The sequence below is a fragment of the Saccostrea cucullata genome, unplaced genomic scaffold (genome assembly GCF_032062105.1).
Source record: "Saccostrea cucullata isolate Sc308-1 unplaced genomic scaffold, CSIRO_AGI_Scuc_v1 ctg14730, whole genome shotgun sequence".
Taxonomy (NCBI): domain Eukaryota; kingdom Metazoa; phylum Mollusca; class Bivalvia; order Ostreida; family Ostreidae; genus Saccostrea; species Saccostrea cuccullata.
Genome location: NW_026918738.1, coordinates 1 through 14749, shown reverse-complemented (window position 1 = coordinate 14749; position 14749 = coordinate 1). Strand labels below are relative to the sequence as shown.

At 29.6% G+C, this 14749-nt stretch overlaps 1 long non-coding RNA gene across 2 annotated transcripts; it reads right to left on the bottom strand.

Annotated features, from left to right (window-relative positions):
- Positions 1 to 5449: 5449 nt before the first annotated feature.
- On the bottom strand, positions 5450 to 11580 carry LOC134270247 (uncharacterized). 2 transcript variants are annotated; one of them, XR_009992750.1, is made up of 5 exons: positions 11508 to 11580; positions 11045 to 11104; positions 10637 to 10708; positions 9690 to 9819; positions 5450 to 8298 (listed from the first exon to the last, which is right to left on the bottom strand). It is a non-coding gene; the product is annotated as an uncharacterized LOC134270247 (long non-coding RNA). The 2 variants fall into 2 exon arrangements; XR_009992749.1 differs by having other exon boundaries at positions 5450 to 8324; positions 9722 to 9819.
- Between the last annotated feature and the right edge of the window lie 3169 nt (positions 11581 to 14749).

Here is a 14749-nt window from a genome sequence, read left to right as displayed (position 1 = left end):
ATTATTATTTAATATCTTGGGTTTCTGTTTATTTATCATATTCAAATTGAAGACAGTTGTTATGTCTGGTTTTTATACATTGGATCCTTTATTTTTAATTTCTACAACCCCCTAAAAATGACACAGATATTCAGAAGCTAGCTTTGGTGTATTTTTTTTTACTTTCCTGGAACTGTAAATACATTTTGTTTGTGTTTGTCCTATTTTGAATTTAATAGGTCTCAATAAGACCCCTCCCCCCATAAAGATGCAAGTGTCCTATAATCTGTGATAATATGTTGAATATTTTTATCATTCCATAAATTTTATTCTTACTACACATATAGTGTTTGGAGTAATGCACTTAGTTGTATAGGACAATATTCAAGGTCAAAGCATGAGATTATTGAGATAACTACCTTTGTCAATAATTTGTAACCTTCAAACTTTACATCTTAAGTGAAGAATGGATAGGAGATTTTCTATAGATTTTTGGATCATTTTCCTACAGGATAATATTACTGACTTGAAACATTTCATGGTGATTTACATACCTGCAGTCATAAATAGATACATGTAGGCATGGGGTAGACTCCTATAGATTTTAAGATCTTCATTCAAAAGTATAGAAAGTTTTTAAGTTTGAAAGATTAAATGTCAGCATATCATTTGCTTGTGAATTTAAAATAAATTCAAACATATACATCTTTAGATGATAACTAGTTATTTCAATTCCTGGACTTTCTATCTTGATATTTTCCTTTATTATCTGTAAAATTTAATGATTGTCTTTTTAGTTTAGTTGAACTAGTTTCTTATTAGCATGTGAAAATGGCATCATCCAAATAAGTTCATCACATTTTATATGTAAGAGAGAATTTTTCATCACAGGGAAAGAAAGAGATTGTCTTGTATAATATAATGCATTGGTACACAAAAATATCTTTCAATTTCTAACATGTTTCATTTTTGTTACATGGAATGATAAGTTCTGTTGATTTCCTACCAAAGACATACTAGTACAGTAATAAATGTATATGATGTGTCAGAAAAGCATGTGGAAACCTGATGACTTTATCATTTCTGATTAAAAATCAAATTATGAGTTTCATCTCTGTTACATTATTAAAAAAATTCTAAGTAGAGCATACACCAGAAACTCTTAAATTGATCTCTACTGTTCTATCTGAGCATCAGGGTTTAACAGTACATAACAATTCCAAATGATTTTGGACGCTTTTTTATGTATCAAAAAGACAAAACAGAATATCTGTTCACAGATGTTCCAAAGGAAAACAACCACAAAGAAAAGATTTGTTATGTTCTTTATGTGATTCATGTAAAATGTATTTTAAAAGTGTAGCATAACAGTCATCTTTTGCATAAATACTTTTTGTGGAGATTTTTTTTATATTTTTGAAAAAAAAAAAAAAAAAGTAGTCTTATTGTATAATAGGGTTAGCTTAAAATCTTGTAGACTTTAAAGTTGTACATGATGTGTTACACATCTTGCATATTTTCATTTCAGGGTATTCAGCATATATTGTGGTTTTGTCTTAAATTTGTTGCTTATGTAATCAATAATTTGAGAATACTCAAATTAGAAAATGTATGAGAGAATAGGCAAGAAAATGAGGTTAAAAATGTTTTTACTACAAAGGGGTTAATCTATATATTTATTTTATAAGTACAATCAGTCTATACATTTAAGGTATTTCTGTATGAAATAAACTTACATTTGAGTATTTTAAGACAGTTGTAAACATTAATTTATCCAGTTTTAAAAATGATTAGATTCATTGTCAGCATGTTATTTCTTGTAAAATAAAAAGAAAACAAACAATTTTATATGAGTCAGTTTTTTTTTTAAATGTAAATAAGAACCATTGGAAGTTGGGAATATTTCACAAAGTTGATTGAGCATAATTCTCACTAGGACAGTTAGAGTATTATGATTTTACCCTTTAAGAAACCATTTCAAATTTCAATATACAAATCATGTTTAGTCATGCAGTATGTAGTTTACATTTGCCAAAAAGTAAATGGTATCTCTATTCAGGGTCAATCCAAAGGAATGAAAACAATGTTTCTTTTTTATGTATCAAACTTTAAGGTTTTGTTACAATAATTTCACTGTGTTCATTTTCTGATTTCTTTCTATGTGTGGATAACCCTAACCTTGGCAATAAAAATACAGGAAATTAATCAATTATGTCAAATGATGAAGGTGCACACCAGAAAATTACATGAAGTGAACAGAGAATTCTGAGTTTCCCTCAAATATGTTCACCAAGTGATGTAAATTTAAAAAAATGTAGATCCATCTTATGATTGAGACTTGTACATATTATGAAGCATGCGCACTATGGCATTTAGAATGACATTACATTGATTGAATTATATGAACAGTTAATGCATACAGTGAAAAGGGGAAGAAATATTTTACTTTATAGGCATAAAGTAACAAACACTTACCCAATTCATCAGAATTTTACTCTTTGAAGAAAAGGAACCTTACTTGCTTTGTTGAGTTGACATTCCTATATTGTCTTTGGTAGGTAGACTAATGGTTTTCCTTGACTATAATGAGAACTTTTTATTTAAGAGTTCTCAGATTGTCCTGATATTTTGGTTAAAATAATTAACTGCATGATATCAAATAATTTGTTCATACAAAGGAATAAAAGATTTTCCAGGTTTCTTCTTTGGTCAAATTAAATGGTGTCCAACTAAAATATCCAACATATAATACAAGATAATCATCCAAGTTACACAAAGGTAAATAAATGACCTTTTTAAGGTTTAAGTCAAAAGATCAAAGTGAGAAGGACATCTGGTATATTTAATAGCAAAATCATCAAACTTCATGGATAGGTTAATTAAACAAGCTTCATAAATTTTGATTTTCAGATCAAAGATCAGCACAATTTTTGCTATACCATTGTTGTCCATGAATATCTAAAACAACTCTATTGATTTTTCAGGTTAAAGGTCAATGTGTTCCTACTACAGTAAAACTTCATTAATATAAGGATATCAGAGTGATTTGTTAATTTGTAAGAAATTAGTTATAAAATCTCCCACTCTCTCTATGATATATCAGTGAATGTGCTCCTTAATTTAAAAGAATTTTACATGCAAATCATATACTGACTTTCAATCCTTCAAAACACAATACAAATTGAATCTTGATATTAACACTTTTAGGTTTTCAGACTTTTAGGATTTCAATTTTAAAAACTTTCAGACTTTTAATCTTTTAAAACTTTCAATCTTGAGGACTTAATTTTTTGATATTCATTTGGTATGCCATGTCTTTTAAATCATTACCATTAATCCTTAGTAATTCAAACTTTTCATATATGTAATACCAGAGTGTGAAAGTAACAGTGTATGTAAAAAATTACTGATTTTATTATCAAATAAAATTTTGTGATGATCAAATTTTCATTTGTTATATATTTAAAGTTCACATTTAATGTGAATATATAGGTTTAAAAATTATTACTTCTTGGAAATTTATGGGGCCCTTTGTCTTTACCATCCTTTATAGACAGTGTGAATAATCTTTATGAAAAGATTCACACATTACAAAATTGCATATATAGGTTTAAAAATTATTACTTCTTGGAAATTTATGGGGCCCTTTGTCTTTACCATCCTTTATAACAGAGATTCTTCAAAATTGCATGAGGAATTTCAACAAGTGTATGAATGATAGCTAATACATGTACTGAATCAATAAACATGTATTAATATTCATGGATATTCAACAGTGTGAACTTTAAATATGTATAAGTCAGACAGTTTGTTTTTGAATTCAGTTTGAAAATTTGATCATCACAAAATTTTATTTGACTGTAATAAAATCAGTAATTTTAGATAAACAGTAAGAAGATTGCACATACACTGTTACTTTCACACTCTGGTATTACATATATGAAAAGTTTGAATTACTAAGGATTAATGGTAATGATTTAAAAGACATGGCATACCAAATGAATATCAAAAATACTCAGTCCTCAAGATTGAAAGTTTTAAAAGATTAAAAGTCTGAAAGTTTTTAAAATTGAAATCCTAAAAGTCTGAAAACCTAAAAGTGTTAATATCAAGATTCAATTTGTATTGTGTTTTGAAGGATTGAAAGTCAGTATATGATTTGCATGTAAAATTCTTTTAAATTAAGGAGCACATTCACTGATATATCATAGAGAGAGTGGGAGATTTTATAACTAATTTCTTACAAATTAACAAATCACTCTGATATCCTTATATTAATGAAGTTTTACTGTAGTAGGAACACATTGACCTTTAACCTGAAAAATCAATAGAGTTGTTTTAGATATTCATGGACAACAATGGTATAGCAAAAATTGTGCTGATCTTTGATCTGAAAATCAAAATTTATGAAGCTTGTTTAATTAACCTATCCATGAAGTTTGATGATTTTGCTATTAAATATACCAGATGTCCTTCTCACTTTGATCTTTTGACTTAAACCTTAAAAAGGTCATTTATTTACCTTTGTGTAACTTGGATGATTATCTTGTATTATATGTTGGATATTTTAGTTGGACACCATTTAATTTGACCAAAGAAGAAACCTGGAAAATCTTTTATTCCTTTGTATGAACAAATTATTTGATATCATGCAGTTAATTATTTTAACCAAAAATATCAGGACAATCTGAGGACTCTTAAATAAAAAGTTCTCATTATAGTCAAGGAAAACCATTAGTCTACCTACCAAAGACAATATAGGAATGTCAACTCAACAAAGCAAGTAAGGTTCCTTTTCTTCAAAGAGTAAAATTCTGATGAATTGGGTAAGTGTTTGTTACTTTATGCCTATAAAGTAAAATATTTCTTCCCCTTTTCACTGTATGCATTAACTGTTCATATAATTCAATCAATGTAATGTCATTCTAAATGCCATAGTGCGCATGCTTCATAATATGTACAAGTCTCAATCATAAGATGGATCTACATTTTTTTTTAAATTTACATCACTTGGTGAACATATTTGAGGGAAACTCAGAATTCTCTGTTCACTTCATGTAATTTTCTGGTGTGCACCTTCATCATTTGACATAATTGATTAATTTCCTGTATTTTTATTGCCAAGGTTAGGGTTATCCACACATAGAAAGAAATCAGAAAATGAACACAGTGAAATTATTGTAACAAAACCTTAAAGTTTGATACATAAAAAAGAAACATTGTTTTCATTCCTTTGGATTGACCCTGAATAGAGATACCATTTACTTTTTGGCAAATGTAAACTACATACTGCATGACTAAACATGATTTGTATATTGAAATTTGAAATGGTTTCTTAAAGGGTAAAATCATAATACTCTAACTGTCCTAGTGAGAATTATGCTCAATCAACTTTGTGAAATATTCCCAACTTCCAATGGTTCTTATTTACATTTAAAAAAAAAAAAAACTGATATAAAATTGTTTGTTTTCTTTTTATTTTACAAGAAATAACATGCTGACAATGAATCTAATCATTTTTAAAACTGGATAAATTAATGTTTACAACTGTCTTAAAATACTCAAATGTAAGTTTATTTCATACAGAAATACCTTAAATGTATAGACTGATTGTACTTATAAAATAAATATATAGATTAACCCCTTTGTAGTAAAAACATTTTTAACCTCATTTTCTTGCCTATTCTCTCATACATTTTCTAATTTGAGTATTCTCAAATTATTGATTACATAAGCAACAAATTTAAGACAAAACCACAATATATGCTGAATACCCTGAAATGAAAATATGCAAGATGTGTAACACATCATGTACAACTTTAAAGTCTACAAGATTTTAAGCTAACCCTATTATACAATAAGACTACTTTTTTTTTTTTTTCAAAAATATAAAAAAAATCTCCACAAAAAGTATTTATGCAAAAGATGACTGTTATGCTACACTTTTAAAATACATTTTACATGAATCACATAAAGAACATAACAAATCTTTTCTTTGTGGTTGTTTTCCTTTGGAACATCTGTGAACAGATATTCTGTTTTGTCTTTTTGATACATAAAAAAGCGTCCAAAATCATTTGGAATTGTTATGTACTGTTAAACCCTGATGTTCAGATAGAACAGTAGAGATCAATTTAAGAGTTTCTGGTGTATGCTCTACTTAGAATTTTTTTAATAATGTAACAGAGATGAAACTCATAATTTGATTTTTAATCAGAAATGATAAAGTCATCAGGTTTCCACATGCTTTTCTGACACATCATATACATTTATTACTGTACTAGTATGTCTTTGGTAGGAAATCAACAGAACTTATCATTCCATGTAACAAAAATGAAACATGTTAGAAATTGAAAGATATTTTTGTGTACCAATGCATTATATTATACAAGACAATCTCTTTCTTTCCCTGTGATGAAAAATTCTCTCTTACATATAAAATGTGATGAACTTATTTGGATGATGCCATTTTCACATGCTAATAAGAAACTAGTTCAACTAAACTAAAAAGACAATCATTAAATTTTACAGATAATAAAGGAAAATATCAAGATAGAAAGTCCAGGAATTGAAATAACTAGTTATCATCTAAAGATGTATATGTTTGAATTTATTTTAAATTCACAAGCAAATGATATGCTGACATTTAATCTTTCAAACTTAAAAACTTTCTATACTTTTGAATGAAGATCTTAAAATCTATAGGAGTCTACCCCATGCCTACATGTATCTATTTATGACTGCAGGTATGTAAATCACCATGAAATGTTTCAAGTCAGTAATATTATCCTGTAGGAAAATGATCCAAAAATCTATAGAAAATCTCCTATCCATTCTTCACTTAAGATGTAAAGTTTGAAGGTTACAAATTATTGACAAAGGTAGTTATCTCAATAATCTCATGCTTTGACCTTGAATATTGTCCTATACAACTAAGTGCATTACTCCAAACACTATATGTGTAGTAAGAATAAAATTTATGGAATGATAAAAATATTCAACATATTATCACAGATTATAGGACACTTGCATCTTTATGGGGGGAGGGGTCTTATTGAGACCTATTAAATTCAAAATAGGACAAACACAAACAAAATGTATTTACAGTTCCAGGAAAGTAAAAAAATACACCAAAGCTAGCTTCTGAATATCTGTGTCATTTTTAGGGGGTTGTAGAAATTAAAAATAAAGGATCCAATGTATAAAAACCAGACATAACAACTGTCTTCAATTTGAATATGATAAATAAACAGAAACCCAAGATATTACATAATAATATTTAAATAAACACCCTTGGACACTGTACATTTGATTAATATTTTAATTCTTTCCTAAGAATTTACACCTAATTTTTATAAAGTCTATAAGTTATCACACAATTTTGAAGTTATTGCATTTCAAGACTCACATCAGTTATCTCAGTAACTAACTTTACCCAGGAGAAAATGATCCAAAAATAAATGTATTGAAATCTCCTATTCATGCTTCATTTGTGTACTTATGATGTGAAGTTTTTAAGTTACAAATTAATGTCAAAGAAGTCATCTCAATAATCTTATGCTTTGACCTTGACAAAGTGTCCTAAACAACAAAAAGTATTCATATAACCATTCTATATGTAATTAGTATGTACAATATGGTATGATAAAGATATTCAAGATATTATTAAACCACAGATTATGGGGCACTTGCATCTTTATTAGGGGTCTTATTGAGACCCAATTTAAATTCAAAAATTAAACATGATACATACACAAACAAAATATATTTACAATTCCAGGAAAGTTAAATAATAACATTAAATCCATCATCTGGATATCTGTGTAAATTCTAGGGGGTTGTAAGAATAAAATGAAAAATAAAAGGTTTAAATGTATACTTCTCATACATAACAAAAGTCTTCAATATGAATTGGTAAAAATAAAAGTCACATTCAGATACTTTGAGGTCAGTGAGAATTAGGTTTTAAAGAGCTCATGCTATCAGAAAATCATATTTTCAATACTTGATTTGACTAGATCTCAGTTTGATAAATGATTACACTTTATCCATAGTCAGTGTCTGACAGTAAAAAAAAAAGATACAATCCTGGGTCCTTTCTTTGTCATCCTGTAAACCACAGTCTATGATCGTACTGGTTAAATTAGATGGAAATCATATTTATCTATGTGCTTCTTAAATCCTCCATCCTCTTAAGTTTGGTTTTCTTGTTTCAGTGTTCCAAGAGAGGATATACTGTTAGTCTTTGCATAATCTGATAGTCTTTCACCATTCTAAGAGTAGACATAGATCATTTCCATAAGCCCTCACAAGAGAATCCTGAAAAAAAAAAAAAAAAATGATGTCTTAGATGAAAAAGAAAAATTGTAATGTAATATAAGCTTGATGGAATTCTAAATATAGACAAAAAGGGTATAAATACAAGTTGTAACATAAGATTTTTACTTTTCATATTAACCATGGGTAACACCTCTAGTAAAGAAAAGAGTAAAGGAATGAGTAAAATTCAGTATGGAGAGAGAATTCTTTCAGAGAAAGATGTAGACAGAGTTATACCAGTTAAAATAAAAAAAAGATGGCACTATTGAGAACATTTCTTAAGAAGAATATAACCAAATATGTCCAGAAAAGGGTGATCCTAATGATGTCAGAGATTACATAGAAAGACCCTTGATTGCAGAAGAAGCCAATGAAGAATATATTAACCATTTATTACCAAAAGAGGGTAAGAATTACTTGGATTACCCTGAAAGACCTTTGACTAGAGAAGAAGTCAAGTTTATAGATGATAAGAGAAAACAGTTGTCAGAAAAAAAATGTTGTTAAAGACACATGAATTTTAGCCCACAAAACCATTGGAGAAGATACAAGGATTAATGGAGGAAGTCCAAACTGAACTCTTGGAGGACATTAAGGCTTATTATGAGAGTAACTTTTCCAGTATTTGTTTATTACAAAATTATGTATTCTAATAAAAAAATATAAGTTTTCACTTTCACTTGTTGTGCCTTAGACCATTTAAATTGACCTTATGGTTAAGATTGTGATACACACTCTGATAATCATCTATGATGTCTCTATCATGTTTACCTCAAAAGATTGAATCAGGGTATTTGTGTTCAAAGAGCTGAAAAAACTATACAGACAGATCTAAGATTTTGGAAGCATACATATTAATGGGTTTAAATGAGATATAACACTAGATTATTACAAAAGAAAGAACAAAAACTCATAGAAATGATATTGAAAGTACCTTTTATGAATAAAGTGTCATGCTCCAAGGTATATTTTTTATAAACAGGAGAAGGTTTACAACAGTCCCATGCACTCATAAGAAGATCTTGGTTAGTAGATCTTGCTATCTTTACCAACTATGATATTAAGGAAGCTGGGGGGGGGAGGGGGGGGTTACAAATTAGCCATATTTAACTTATTCTATAGATATGCTATCTTCAGCTGTTAACTATCATTTGGCAAAGAAAACTTTCATACATTTTAGTTTCAAAATTTGATCATGCATTTTTGTATATATATTGAAATGGAGCTCTTCTTCTTCTTCTAAAGGAGATCAATATAGTCTTAACATGATCATGACCACCAAGCCCTTTTTATTTAAATATATCATTTACATATCAATTCAAAATTATAAACATGCATATGTAAAATAAATAAATTAAAAAAATTACAATTGTATCTCATTGAAACTTTACCTTCAAGTTTGTGTGTTTCTATGTTGGTTGACTATAACTGTGTATTTCCAAAGGAAGAGCAGACAGTCTGAACTTCATAGAGAATGGATTATAGATGGTTAGGAACAATACATATCTTCCAGGTTGAGGACTGTATAGAAAATAAAACCATTTTGTTAATATGACAGAGTACTGTGTGAAACAATGCATGTTTAAAAATTGAACAAACATGTACAATGCCAAAAAAGTTCATGAAAATGTTTGTTTTTAATCTCAAAACAAATTGTTTTTAACATTAACTCCAGATGAGAAAAGTTCATCATGTTATCTTTAGATAATAAAAAAGCACAATTACTGTATTGATATCACAAATAAAATGATTATCAAATTAATTATTTAGACACTAAAAGATTTTTTATTAACAGCAGATTAACAGCAGATTCAATTTTGTTTAATATCTGTCAGTACTGCATACAGAAAAATACATCTTTTTTTTAGCATCATCACAGTACAACATGTAGTCCTTAATTTTTTGAAAAGCTCATTACTAAGAAACAAAAGTGAAAATGAAAATATATGTATGCCATATATCCCACATATTTAGAATCAAAACAAAAAGTAAATGACTTAGGATTAATATTTTGTAAATTCCTCCTTTTCTCTTATTAGATTCCTAATTAATATCTCTTTGATCACCATTTAGTAAGTCTTAATTCCATGGGTAACATACATAATGAATTATGAAATTATATAATTTATACAAAAGGACTTATTAATATTCCGAAATTCCATTAATCATGTGTTAATATATTTTAGGTTAAATAAGGGTGTGCTTATATGAATGTAAGTTAGAGACAACAGATCACATAAGTATTACACAGTAATTAAATTAACCATATAATCATACTTAAATGCAAAGATGACCTTCATAGGAAATGTAAACAATTTAAAAAACAAGACAAACTTACCAGAGATATCAAACTATATGCCCAATAAGTCTATCCATTAAATAATCCAGTGAAATAACATCTCAGCTGATCCTGAAAAAAATCATACAATTCAGTGATACACAATTAACCTCATTTTACAATGTAAGTAAAGCAATAATTTACAGACAAAAGGGACAGAAATGTAAAAGATACCATGTATTTTACCAATACGAATTTGAATATTTTTCTGATTTAAATTCAATATCATAGAATGACCCATCATAGAAATATTAAATGCACTCTGAGTTACATGCAGGCTAAACAAGTGTAAATCACATGAAATGAGGATAAATACAGTACATTTACATTCAAAACAGAACTTTACATAATTATGATTAAATGCAAAGATGACCTTCATAAATGTAAACAAAACAAAGACAAACTTACCAGAATTATTCAATTATATGCCCAATTAAATAATCCAGTGAAACAACATCTCAGCTGATCCTGATAAAAAAAAAAGCATACAATATTCAGTGATACTCAATTTAACCTCATTTTACAAAGGAAGTAAAGCAACAATTGACAGACAAACAGGACAGAAAAACATGTTTAAATGTAATGCAAAATAATATCTCTTATATATGGATACCTATACTCTAATCAATCATATTAAATGTCATTCGTAAAATGTATTTTTTAAGACAGATTTATTTAGGATCGACTTTTTAAATGATAACATGAATAGCACGCCATACTTTAACCACATGTCAAAACTTTAACCACATGTCAAAACATTCTCTCAAATTACACAGAAATGGGTTATTTAGCATAGCTGACATTAAACATATAGGTGAGCGATAACATAATCACAATCATAAACAATGTGAAACAACTTTAAACGACCTACACTGTGGATTACAAGCCTTTTTCACTGGGGTAAAATCCTGCAGAATTCGCCATGGCCGCCCGAAACCCCGAACCCGACTGTATAAAAGATGAAGTCATACAATAACATAACACTGATGTAGTATTACATGATTTTTTTTATTTTATTTCTTAAAAACTATAAGGGGAGTTTACCAAAAAAAAAATTAATAAGAAAAAAAAATTTAAAGTTATTTTAAAAAAGTTAAAAAAATTTATGTTTTTTTAAAAAAAAAAAGTTTAAAAAATTTAAAAAGAAATTCTAAGTTTTTTAAAAAAGTGACCTGGTGTTATAACTTGACAGACATAACACACACATGTTTTTTGTATTGTGTGTTATTTGTTATTGTCTTTCAGTAAAAAAATTCAGTTCAAACTGGTTAGGCTGGCTAGACTAGGCTGTCTAGACTGTAAATGAAAAAGTGTGACGTCATAATCACATTGTATTTATACAGTGAATGACGTCACAATGCATAGGTAAGCATTTTTTTTTTTTTTTTTTTTGCACACGGCACTTTACAGAGGATGCAAACAGGTATATAAGAAAACACAGGTAAAAGGTAAGTATTTCTTTTGTACACGTCCCTCATTTTTTGCACACGGCCCCTTTACAGGTGATGCAAACAGGTATATATAAGAAAACGCAGGTAAAACGTATTTTTTGCACACGGCCCTAAAATAAAGGTATATAAACCAGAGCTAAACATAGACGATCATTCTGTGTGATTACTTTTAACTCAAGGTAAAATATGGCAGAGGAAAATACAAAGGAGACTGTACCAGAAACACAGGATCTTTTAGATCTAGATGAAAGAAGTTATTTGTGCCTTATCCTAAATAAAAAGAAAGAAGCGATGGCAGAGATTAGTGATCTAGGAAGGGAGCTAGACCAGTTAGAGAAAGAAGTGATGGAAAAGATGAGTCATGTAGGAAGGGAGCTAGACCAGTTAGAGAAAGAAGTGCTGACACTAGGAAGGGAATAAGAGAAAAAAAAATCAGTTCCCAGCACTCACAAGAGGAAATTAAGAGAAAAAGGTTTACTATGTTTATGTGTCACCAATTTGTATCACGGAGGAAATAAAAGAAGTGGTGAAAGAGAATCCGTTGATTTAGGAAGGGAAGCAGTGAAAAAATAAAATGTAACAAGAGGTAAATTTTATTTTTTTTTTTTGAATAAAAATGAAAAATCAAAATCTGTGTTTGTGTTTTGTTTTCAGTAAAAATCCAGGTTTTCTTGTCTTTCAGTAAAACCAGTTCAAACCGGTTATAGGACTTCTAGACTGTGAACGTGACGTCATAATCACATTCTTGCAATGTTTTGCACACGGCACATTTACCTGTATAGTCAGCATAAAAACAAAAAACGTAGTACCCATGTAAACAGTGTAAACAACTCCAGTATTTAAGGGGAATAGGTTAGGGTTAGGGGGTTAGGGGGTTAGTTAGGGGGCTAGGGTTAGTTAGGGTTAGGGGGGGTTAGGGGTTAGGGTTAGGGTTAGTTAGGGCTAGGGGGTTAGGGTTAGGGTTAGGGTTAGGGTTAGGGTTAGGGCTAGGGGGTTAGGGTTAGTTAGGGTTAGGGGGGCTAGGGTTAGGGTTTAGTTAGGGTTAGGGGCTAGGGTTAGGGTTAGGGGCTAGGGTTAGGGTTAGGGTTAGGGTTAGGGTTAGGGTTAGGGTTAGGGTTAGGGGGTTTAGGGTTAGGTGCTGTACCACAGATCAGTTGACCCCAATTAAATCCACACGAACCCATACCCCCCCCCCCCCCCCCCCCAAAAAAAAAAACACACACACACACACACACATACGTGTTTGGACTTCGATCTGGGGACCCTGCCAAAAAATCTTAAAATGGGGACTAAGCGATTTCGTGGCAGAATTGGTATTGTTTAACTTATTTTACCCCGTCAGTATCCTGGAATAAGTAAATAGACTGAGTCTTTGAGCTAGAATGATATATTCATAAATTTAGAAAATGGGGACCCGGAAGTGCCAATATGGGGACCTCTGTGTAAATGTAGGGGACCCAACTTCTCATAAGCTTACAGAATTGGGGACCTTTACTCAGTCCCTCATACACAAAGAACAGAAATGGGGACATATTTGTAAATTTAAGTTTTGAAGATGGTTGGACATGTTTATTTATTTATTTATTCCGGCGCGGATTCAGGGATTTCTCAATGTGGGAAAGGGTTATCCTTAGTCCAAAAATTTTCAATCCAGAAATTCCTTAATGAGCAATAACAAATGAAAATAAAAAAGAAAAAAACATGTTATATCATTTCCCAAACGTGTAAAAATAATCTATTTCTATGCGCTGTTGGTAGGGTATACGTTTTTTTTTAAGGAATCAGGTGGATTTGTTCAAAAGACATTTCTTTGCTTCACTATATATACATAAGGAAATGGCATCTTAAATTTACCCTTTACGATTTATTTCGGCCCCACAGCGCCACTACTTTGTTATACCTGCCAACATCCCTTCTTCCCCGTTTACGCAAAATAACGGATTTAGTCCAGGAATCAGTTTTATAACTTATAGCCAAAATTTCCCTGACTATACATGTATGACCATGGAATTATTTTATTATATGTATATAAAAAAAATCTCAGTGACTCGATAAACCATTTATAGCGAAGCCCTGTAAGCCCATGGATTTCCAGGTTTTTACGTCAGAAAATTAACTCGAAATATTTTTTTATCTTTATACAATCGTAGTTCTACTAAATATTAACAAAAAAATTGCTGAGTTTTGACAAAACTTACAACTACACTAAATCCTCTTTTAACAAAGCATTTCTTGTTTTCATGAATTAAGACAATACATACATCATTTTCAACAGTGAAATTCTTGCAATATATTTCGTCCATTGAATATAAGTGATATTTTTTTCACATGCAGTGTGAAAATAATAATAAGAAATGCAAAGTACTAGTACTACATGAAAGAACGTGTTTGCTTTAATGTGATCAATTTTAAATGATATTCCTCATATCAAACATTCAAAATCACATATGTGTAAAGTTGGCTCATTTTTCAAATATGTTTTACTTATTGTAGCAGCTTTACATAAGTATACATGTATTTATCACACATTATTTGACAGACTTTGCCTCAAAATAGACAAATAATACAACACTTAAGCTGTAAGCTTAAAGATATGTGTGCCTTGTTAAGCAGTATTTTTGCACAGCTGAAACCGAACAAAAATTTCTGAATTATGATAAGC